Here is a 9120-nt window from a genome sequence, read left to right on the forward strand (position 1 = left end):
CGCACAAAGGATTGAAAAGCAGGACAATTCATGGTTCTAAATTCAATTTAAAATTCAAGAAATCAAGAAGCTATGTCGTGGAAAATTCATTCTTGTTGTCTGTGTTGTTGGTCAGTGTTGGGTATTGACGTTGAAACACAACGTTAAGGGGGACTTGGGACGTTGAAGTTCAACGTTCCCCTTGGCCTTGGACGTTGAACTTTAAAGTCCCTCCATGGGTCGGACTTTGAAGTTCAATGTCCCTTTATAGGTGGACGTTGTATTTCAATGTCCAGTTCATGGATGGACTTTGAATTTCAAAGTCCGACCATGGTTCGGACATTGAAATTCAATGTCTGACCATGGATCAGACTTTTGAATTTAATTTTAATCGTGTTTTGCGTAATTAAATTGCTATGTTTAATTTTTTTTAGTTGTTTTTCGATGTTTTTTTTTAACGTTTTCAATCCGTTAATGCAGATGGTAGACAAAGGAAAAACATTATGGGCGTCCGACAATGTTATGCGATTTCGAAATAAAAATTAATGATTTAATGTAACAAGGTTTTAGCTAGTTAATTTACTAATGATTGGGCGTACATTGATTTTGATCTAGAAAATGTTGAATTTGTTTTTTAAAAATTTGTTAGTTAAGTTGTTTTTGGGAGAATTTGAGAAAAAATGAAGGGGAGAGAGGGGGGGTGACACTAGGAAATAACAAGGGCATTTTGGTCAAAAGTATAAAAAGCGTCGACGATTCGTTATAAAACGTCGACGACATATCGCAACTCCCCTAAATAATTACTAACAATTATTTTTATGAATAATAACTTAATTTATGTGAGATAGAACTTAGAAGTAACATGTTCTTATTAATTAGGGTGTACGAATATTTCAGACATACCTTATAAATTTTCATATATGTATAAGGTATATTAGGTTTTGTGTCCGGTCCCGCCTGGGCTACCTCTTTTATCGACAAATTTTATTTATAGGAGATAAAATTTCGTTAGACTAGCTTAACTCATACGTTTGCCATTTATAATGAAATGTAAAATTTATCAACAAATTATGAGACACATTCACTGATCACGAGTCACGACATCTCATGTTAATACTATTACATTCACTCCTACGATTACTATTGTTTCTTTGACTACTCGCGTTATTTTTACGGTTATATCTATCCCCGTTAATTTTATCAAACTCAAATATTTAAATAAATAAAATATTTCTCTTAAATCGAATTGTTAGTTAAGTTTTCATACTTTATCCGTTGTTCTTATACTTTCATTACATTTATTGTAGCTACTGTTACTTTCACTACTTCTGCCGTCATTATCGTTTCTTTTACTATTTACACATTTAGTAATGTTAATTTCAGTGCTCCTCTTATTGTTACTAATTATTTTCACTACTCTCACTGTTATTATTGTTACTTTTATTACACATGTGAGTGATTACTATTATATTTGCTACATCTAAAGTTACTACAATTATTTTCATTACCACTAGAGTTATTTTTTTTGCACTAAATCATTCTGTTACTTAATTTTATCAAATTTAATGTTTAAATCAGTTGATTATCTAATCTTATGTAATATATAGATTATGCAATATTGTATCTTTTTGAAACAATCCTGATTTATTTCCCTTTACATAGTTTCCATAACATAGTTACATAACCTATTTATATTATATTTGTCTATGTTAAACAATTAACATCTTTGTACGTAATTACATTGAAATCCATTGTTTTCCGGATTATATATAGTACTCTCTCCATTCATAACCAAACAAACTATTCCATTTTTCGGCACTATTCATAAATGAAGGGAATCTTCAAAATTCCGAGCAATATATAAGAGAAATATAGTCATGTGAGATCTTGTTTAATTCCGCTTTATAGGTACAATGAGAATATCAAACTTTTATATTTTTTATGATGCAAAATTCAAGATATTTACGTTACAATTTGTGCATTGGCAAACGTGTAAAAGGGAGATGGTGTGTTTGGAATTGAATGGAGGGAGTACTAGGTTTAGTGCTTGGCCTCGCCCAGGCTACCTCTATTTATCGTTAAATTTTATTTTCCAGAAAATAAAAGTACTTTAAACTTGCTTAACTCATGCGCTGACCATTTATCATGAAATGTAAAATTATCAACAAATTATAAGAGACATTCACTACTCTCGCGGTTAATATTATTACTTTGTCGACATCTCATGTTAATACTATTATTTACAACTCCTCCGATTATTGTTGTTTCTTTGATTACTCATGCTATTTTCACGGTTATATCCATTCGCGTTAATTTTATCAAACTTATATTTGAATAAATAAAATATTTTTCTTAAATCGAATTGTTAGCTAATTTTTCATACTTTATCCGTTGTTCCTAGTGTTACTTTCATTACATTTGTTGTGACTATTGTTACTTTCAATACTCATGTTGTCATTATCGTTTCTTTCACTACTCCCTCATTTAATATGTTAATTTCATTACTCCCATTGTTGTTACCATTACTTTCACTATTACCGCTACTATTATTGTTGAGTGATTACTATCAGGGACGAAACTATGACAAAATGAGTTCCGGGGTTGATTTTTATTTCATCGATATATACTCATTTATCAGGACCTCACACCATTATGTCACCGTTTTCAATTTTTATTAGGATTTTTAGATTATTATACGGACTATAACATATACTTATTGAACTACTGGTAGTATTTATTCTTGTTTAATTATTGAATTATACATTGCTTTTTTCTAGCAAATTTACTCAATATTTTGTAAAGCATTTTTAATAATAGCTTAAGTGATGAATAAAATTATAAGCATAAACAATAATAAATCTCTTATAAGAGACTTTTATGATAAATTAAAGTGGTATTAAAGTCATATAAATATTAGTTTGATAAAATATGGGTCTTCCTTTCTAAATAGTGTAAATTATTTACTGTCGAAAGAACTATTGTTGACAAAAAGAATGTTTAATAGATCAATGCATGGCGTACAACCTAAACAAATAAAGCAAATTTTTTTTAAAAAAGGGTTTTTTGTTAGAAACTACCTTTTATTTAGGGTCATTTGTGAACAACTACCTTTCATTTTATTTTTGACTTTCAACTACCTTTTATTTCTTGATTTTGCGAAAGACTACCAAAACTCCACTTCCGGCAAAAAAAAAAAAGTGAACTTTCCGGCGTTGGCTTACCCTTTCATGTTGAATCTAACTCTTTACTTCATAACCTTAATAATCGACGATAAAGATTGATTAAACTCAACATTAATCACCTCAATTTGTCTCTCTCTTACCCGAATCAAAGTCCTAATTACGGAAACAAAATCATCATTGATATTAATTTGAATATGGTAGATACTTCTTCAACAATAATGATCTATTATGGCCTTATGAGCAAAATTAACTCCTAGGCTTAACTATTCAAAAATAATCATGGATTTACTCTTAGAATCACTTGTGTGCTACTATCTCATTAGTTTTACCATCTTTACTATGAAGAGAGAAAGAGGGCACTTTAATATGACTTAGATGGACAATAGGTTGATGAATTATGATTAGTCTATAGAGTTGTTTAATTGTAAGGTTGAAGGTAAAAGTGGTAGTAAAGGTGATGACGGAGATGGAGATTGAGATGACTGATGCGTTGGTATTGCTTTGAACAAACTTTTGATAAGGTGTTGGGCATGGAGAGGAGCTTTTTCGGATTTTGTTTGATGAACAAAGGGAGAAATATGACTTATATGTGTGAAAAGGGGAGAAAATAGCAAGTCAGTGCTGAAAAGTACACTTTTTTTCGTCGGAGGTGGAGTTTTGGTAGTCTTTCCAAAATGAAGAAATGAAAGGTAGTTGAAAGCCAAAAATAAAATGAAAGGTAGTTGTTCACAAATTACCCTAAATAAAAGGTAGTTTCTTACAAAAAAGCCAAAAAAGATACAAAAAGCCAATACTGTCTTCTTCGAAAACTAGACCTCTAGGGCTTAATTCACATGAATGTACTAACCACTATACCATATGCTCTTTAGTGAAACAATAGCCTAATTATTTACTACTTATTCTTAGAATTCTCGCCCGATGGCCCATTCGGCCTGGCCATAGCTTCGTCTCTGATTACTATCATATTTGTACATCCAATGTTACTACAATTAGTTTATAAAATTTAATTTTTTAATCATTTGATTGTCTAATTTTATGGAATATACAAATTATGGAATATTATACCTTTTGAAACAATCCTGACTTATTTCTCTTTACATGGTTTCCAAAGCATAACCTACTTATATATATTTATCTACAACAGTTAAAATCTTTGTACATCTAATAAACTATATAATATAATGAAATTGTATAAATTTATCTATTTACATTGAAGTCCATTGATTTCCAGATTATATATTGATTTGGTTAATTTTAGCGCACTTTTAACCCCTTAACGAACCCCGTTTCGCTTGTGATGTATCACTTTTATATATACTTTTATAGCTCCTTTCATACCATTTTATATACCGTTTTCGTGCCTTATTATCATTTATATGCCTTATTTCAATGAATTGTCGATACTACTGCTATTTTATGTTTCAATGCAGAAATGACGCATTACGAGGATAATCAAGCTAAGATGAGCGTAGCGGAGATGGCATAGTAGAATACACGAAGCATGGCACGAGGAACGAGGTAGCATGAAGACTACAAGTGAAGAAACGTAGGAATCTATCTGTGTAGCTGGTTCCTCGATCGAGTCCCCTGAGGCTCCATCGAGTAATCGTCCTGGATCGAGTCACCTCAGGCTCGATCGAAGAACCTCTCTGGCAGATTTGTTTCCGGATTTTCCTAAAACAATTATTTGTATTATAAATTAGAAACTCTTACGGGATAATTAGGTTATGCTTTTATTTTGCTTAGAACGGCTGAATACTCTCTCTAGTTTTAATCTTTCCTTGCTACGGTACTAATATTTCCTCAATAATTAATCATTCAAGTGTATGCCATTCAATTGTTGTTCTTATTTCATGTTTATAATTATGTCTTCATTATCATCATCGTTGTTATTGCTTTAGTCATGAGTAGCTAAATTCCTCATCTAGGATGAAGGGGATCTAGGTTAATTAAAAGGGGAAAATTGATTAATTGCTAGGGAAATCATATAAGTTGTCGTTTGATTATTGTTCTAATTCTAGTTAATTGACTTAGGCCTGAGTTGTTAATTAGTGTAGCGAACTAATTCTTTCACCGACTGAGTTAGAATTAATATAGGCTGCGATAATCAAATAGATTGTATCTAATTATAGCGACCGCATGTTAGAATCGATCTAAAGGGCATAATAGAATTGACCGATCTTATGACCTTAGACAACTTGATAGATCTAGCAATTGATTAAGAGACCCCATATAATTGACCTAGTGAACCGGAAATCCTAGACTTTTAATATCATTGTTTTAAATCCTTTTAATTACTCGCAATTAGTTGGTTAGATAACAAACAAAACAAACCCCCAAGAAAACGGTTACCTTTAGACAATTTAAATATTTACAAACTGACTATTACCGCCTCCCTGTGAATTCGATACCTGTCTTACCACTAGCTATTCTTGTTAGTTTTGAGATAGTTTTATTTTGATTTGGTGATACAACTTTAGCCATATCAAATTTGGCGCCGTTGTCGGGGAGGCAACAATTGTTTAGTTTGTTTCTGTTTATTTTGTCTCTTTGTCTCAGGGAACCTGGTTCCTTAAGACCGTTCTCACACTTTTCTTGTTAGTTCCGTGTATGCCCAGGTCTAATAGGTCCGAGATTATTCCTTTTGATCCTGAACCAGAGAAGACTTTCCGCTACAGACGGAAATTTAATCAAGAAGTGGGTCAAGTAGAAGACTTAAGTATACTTGACATCGAGACGGAGAGCTTAGAACAGTCGGCCGATCAGTCCTACACAGAGGACGAAAATTCCGAGGCCGAGATGCCAGTCGAAACTCCTATTCCCGAGACTACCATCATGCCTACTCTAGCCATTCATTCCAAGCCGACATTAGCTTCTATCCCACAAAGATTTAAGCTGTCCACTACTGACAATGGAACTTTTGAGATTCGGCCATCTTACATCAATTTGGTGGAACGAAACTTATTTGGAGGAGCAGCTGCTGAGGATCCTGCGACACATATGGAGAAATTTGTCACTTATTGTTGTTCTATTCCTTTAACAGCTGGAGTGACACAAGATCAGATAAAGCAGGTGCTCTTTCCTTTCTCTCTGAAAGATGGAGCTTCTGAGTGGTTGAGAGACTTGGATATGGAGGGTGAAGGAGTTACATATTGGAATACCTTAGCTCTTGCTTTCTAAAAGAGGTACTTCCCGCCTCAGAAGACTAATGCATTACGAAGTCAGATCACTAGTTTCAAGCAAGGAGCTACTGAAGATTTGAATGAAGCTTGGATTCACTTCAAACGTTTGGTCCGATCAGTTCCCCATCATGGTTTCCCTAAGTGGTTTCTTTGCAACCAGTTTTATAACGGGTTGTATGACGATCATCGTGCCCTTTTGGATCCTTCTTCTAATGGGAGGTTTCAAGACAACACCAATGATGATGCCGCGTGGAAGTTAATTGATCATATTGCCACCCATACTGCCAGGTATGGAAATCCTAGGGGAAGCACGCGAGGAATCGGTGTTGATAGTGCTCTTGCGGCACAGTTGGAGACTATTTCTGCTCAGATTGCCGAGATAAAGACTACCCAATCATTGGGTAATAAAGAAAGAGTTCATGCTATGAGTCAGCAAATTGAGGAGTCTTGTGCTAGATGTGGGTTAGACGGTCATAGTGCAGCTGATTGTTTAAGCACATTGGAGCAGGTTAATGCCTTTCAGGCTTACAGACAAGGTGCACAAGATACACCTTTCTCCAACTTTTATAATGAAAGAACGAAGGAGCATCCATTCCTTCAATGGTCTAGTCAGAATGTGCAAAACCCACAACAACTGCAACCACAGAAGAATACTTATGTCCCTCCCACCAATCGTGGTAATCAACCACAAGAGGGATATCAAAGGCAAAATCAAGGAGGCCAGCAGTTTAACAATCAATATCAACAGCCTCCTCAACAAGCTCCGAACAATGAGATGGCAGAGTTGCATAATCTTTTGCAACAAACTTTGTTAATGCAGCAGAAGCAGACGGCTCAAATTTCTGAGCTGATTGCCCACAATAAGATGCTAGATAACCAGGTGGCTCATATGGCACTTCAAAATCCATCAAAACAGGCCGGGGGTCTTCCTCCTCAAGGTAAACAAGCTCACGAACAAGCCAATGTTATTCAGCTGAGGAACGATACCACATATACAAATCCCGACTTACAAAGCCTTGATAATGATGTGCCCACTGCTGATGCTGAGGTACCTTTCATGCATCCCAAGGGATTGGGTAATTTGGAGCTTAGTGATGATGAGAAAGAACCTGACGAAGTTGAAACACGAGCTGACGATAAAAGCAAAAAGAACGACAAAGCTGAACCTGCTGAGGTTCTTCGATCGAGTCAGCCCAGGCTCGATCGAGGAACCAGTGTGCTCAATCGAGTCAAGTCAGGGCTCGATCGAGGCACCACCTTTACAGACGATGGTGTTTCAAAACTTGATTCTAAGGTCAAGCAAGCCGAGCCCATTACTATCGCACTACCTTTTCCTCATCGGCAACAAAAATCCAAGCTGGACAAGCAGTTCGGTAAGTTTATGGAGGTCGTGAATAATCTACAGGTAAGTGTTCCCTTTACTGAATTAATTACTCAAGTGCCGGCTTATGCAAAGTTCATGAAGGAGATTTTGACAAGGAAGAGATCCTTTGATGCGGTGGAAACTATTGCTTACACTCAGAAGTGCAGTGCCATGTTACCAATCAATTCACCACCCAAATTAAAGGACCCAGGAAGTTTTTCTATCCCTTGTCATATTGGTCATCTTGCTATTAGTAAAGCTCTTTGTGATTTAGGAGCTAGAGTCAGCGTTATGCCTTATTCTATTTGTAAGAAACTAAATATGGGTCAGTTGACGGTTACTAATATGACACTACAGATGGCCGATAGATCTGTTAAACACCCACTTGGGGTGTTGGGAGGATGTTCCCGTTCGTATTGGGAAATTTTTCATCCCCATTGATTTCGTTGTCTTGGACATGGCTGAGGACAACTAAATCCCTATCATTTTGGGCAGACCGTTCCTAAACACTGCGGGGGCGGTTATAGATGTTAGGCAAGGGAGATTGACTCTAGCTGTGGGGGATGATACGATTGTCTTTAACTTGGAAAAAGCATTAAAACATCCCATGATAGAAAAGACTTGTCATAGTATAGATGTTGTTGATTTTACTATTGATGAGTGTCTTCCTATGTGTTTGGACAGGGATCCTCTGGAGATTTCCCTAGTCACGGATTCAGCTGATCAGACGGGTTCATGGAGTCCAGAAGTTCATCGGATTGAGAGGCTTCTAACTGGAGAGGAATGCCCCCATCAAAAGGTATATAGTTTGGGTACCGCACCTAAGGTAAATGAGGTAAAGAAACCTGAACTAAAGCCCCTTCCCTCTCATCTTAAGTATGAATTTCTTGATGACTGTGAAATGAGCCCAGTGATTGTCAATGCTAGCCTAACTGAAGGTTAACTATCTGCTTTGTTGACTGTTTTAAAAACTCATAAAAAGGCTATTGGGTATAGCATTGATGATCTGAAAGGTATTAGTCATGGATTTTTGTATGCACCGTATTCATTTGGAAGAAGGCCACAAGCCTAGTGCACAAGGTCAGAGACGACTAAATCCTCCAATGCAGGAGGTGGTAAGAAAAGAGGTACAGAAATTACTTGATGCTGGTATTATCTTCTCTATATCTGATTCTAAATGGGTCAGTCCTGTCCAAGTTGTACCTAAGAAGGGAGGTACTACAGTAGTAAAGAATGATAAGAATGAGTTGATTGCTACTAGACTTGTTACAGGGTGGAGGATGTGCATTGACTATAGGAAGTTGAACACTGTTACTAAGAAAGACCACTTCCCACTTCCTTACATTGACCAAATGTTAGAGAGATTAGCATGTCATAGTTATTTCTGTTACCTAGATGGCTACTTAGGTTTCTT

This window comes from Silene latifolia, chromosome Y (assembly GCF_048544455.1).
Source record: "Silene latifolia isolate original U9 population chromosome Y, ASM4854445v1, whole genome shotgun sequence".
Lineage (NCBI taxonomy): Eukaryota > Viridiplantae > Streptophyta > Magnoliopsida > Caryophyllales > Caryophyllaceae > Silene > Silene latifolia.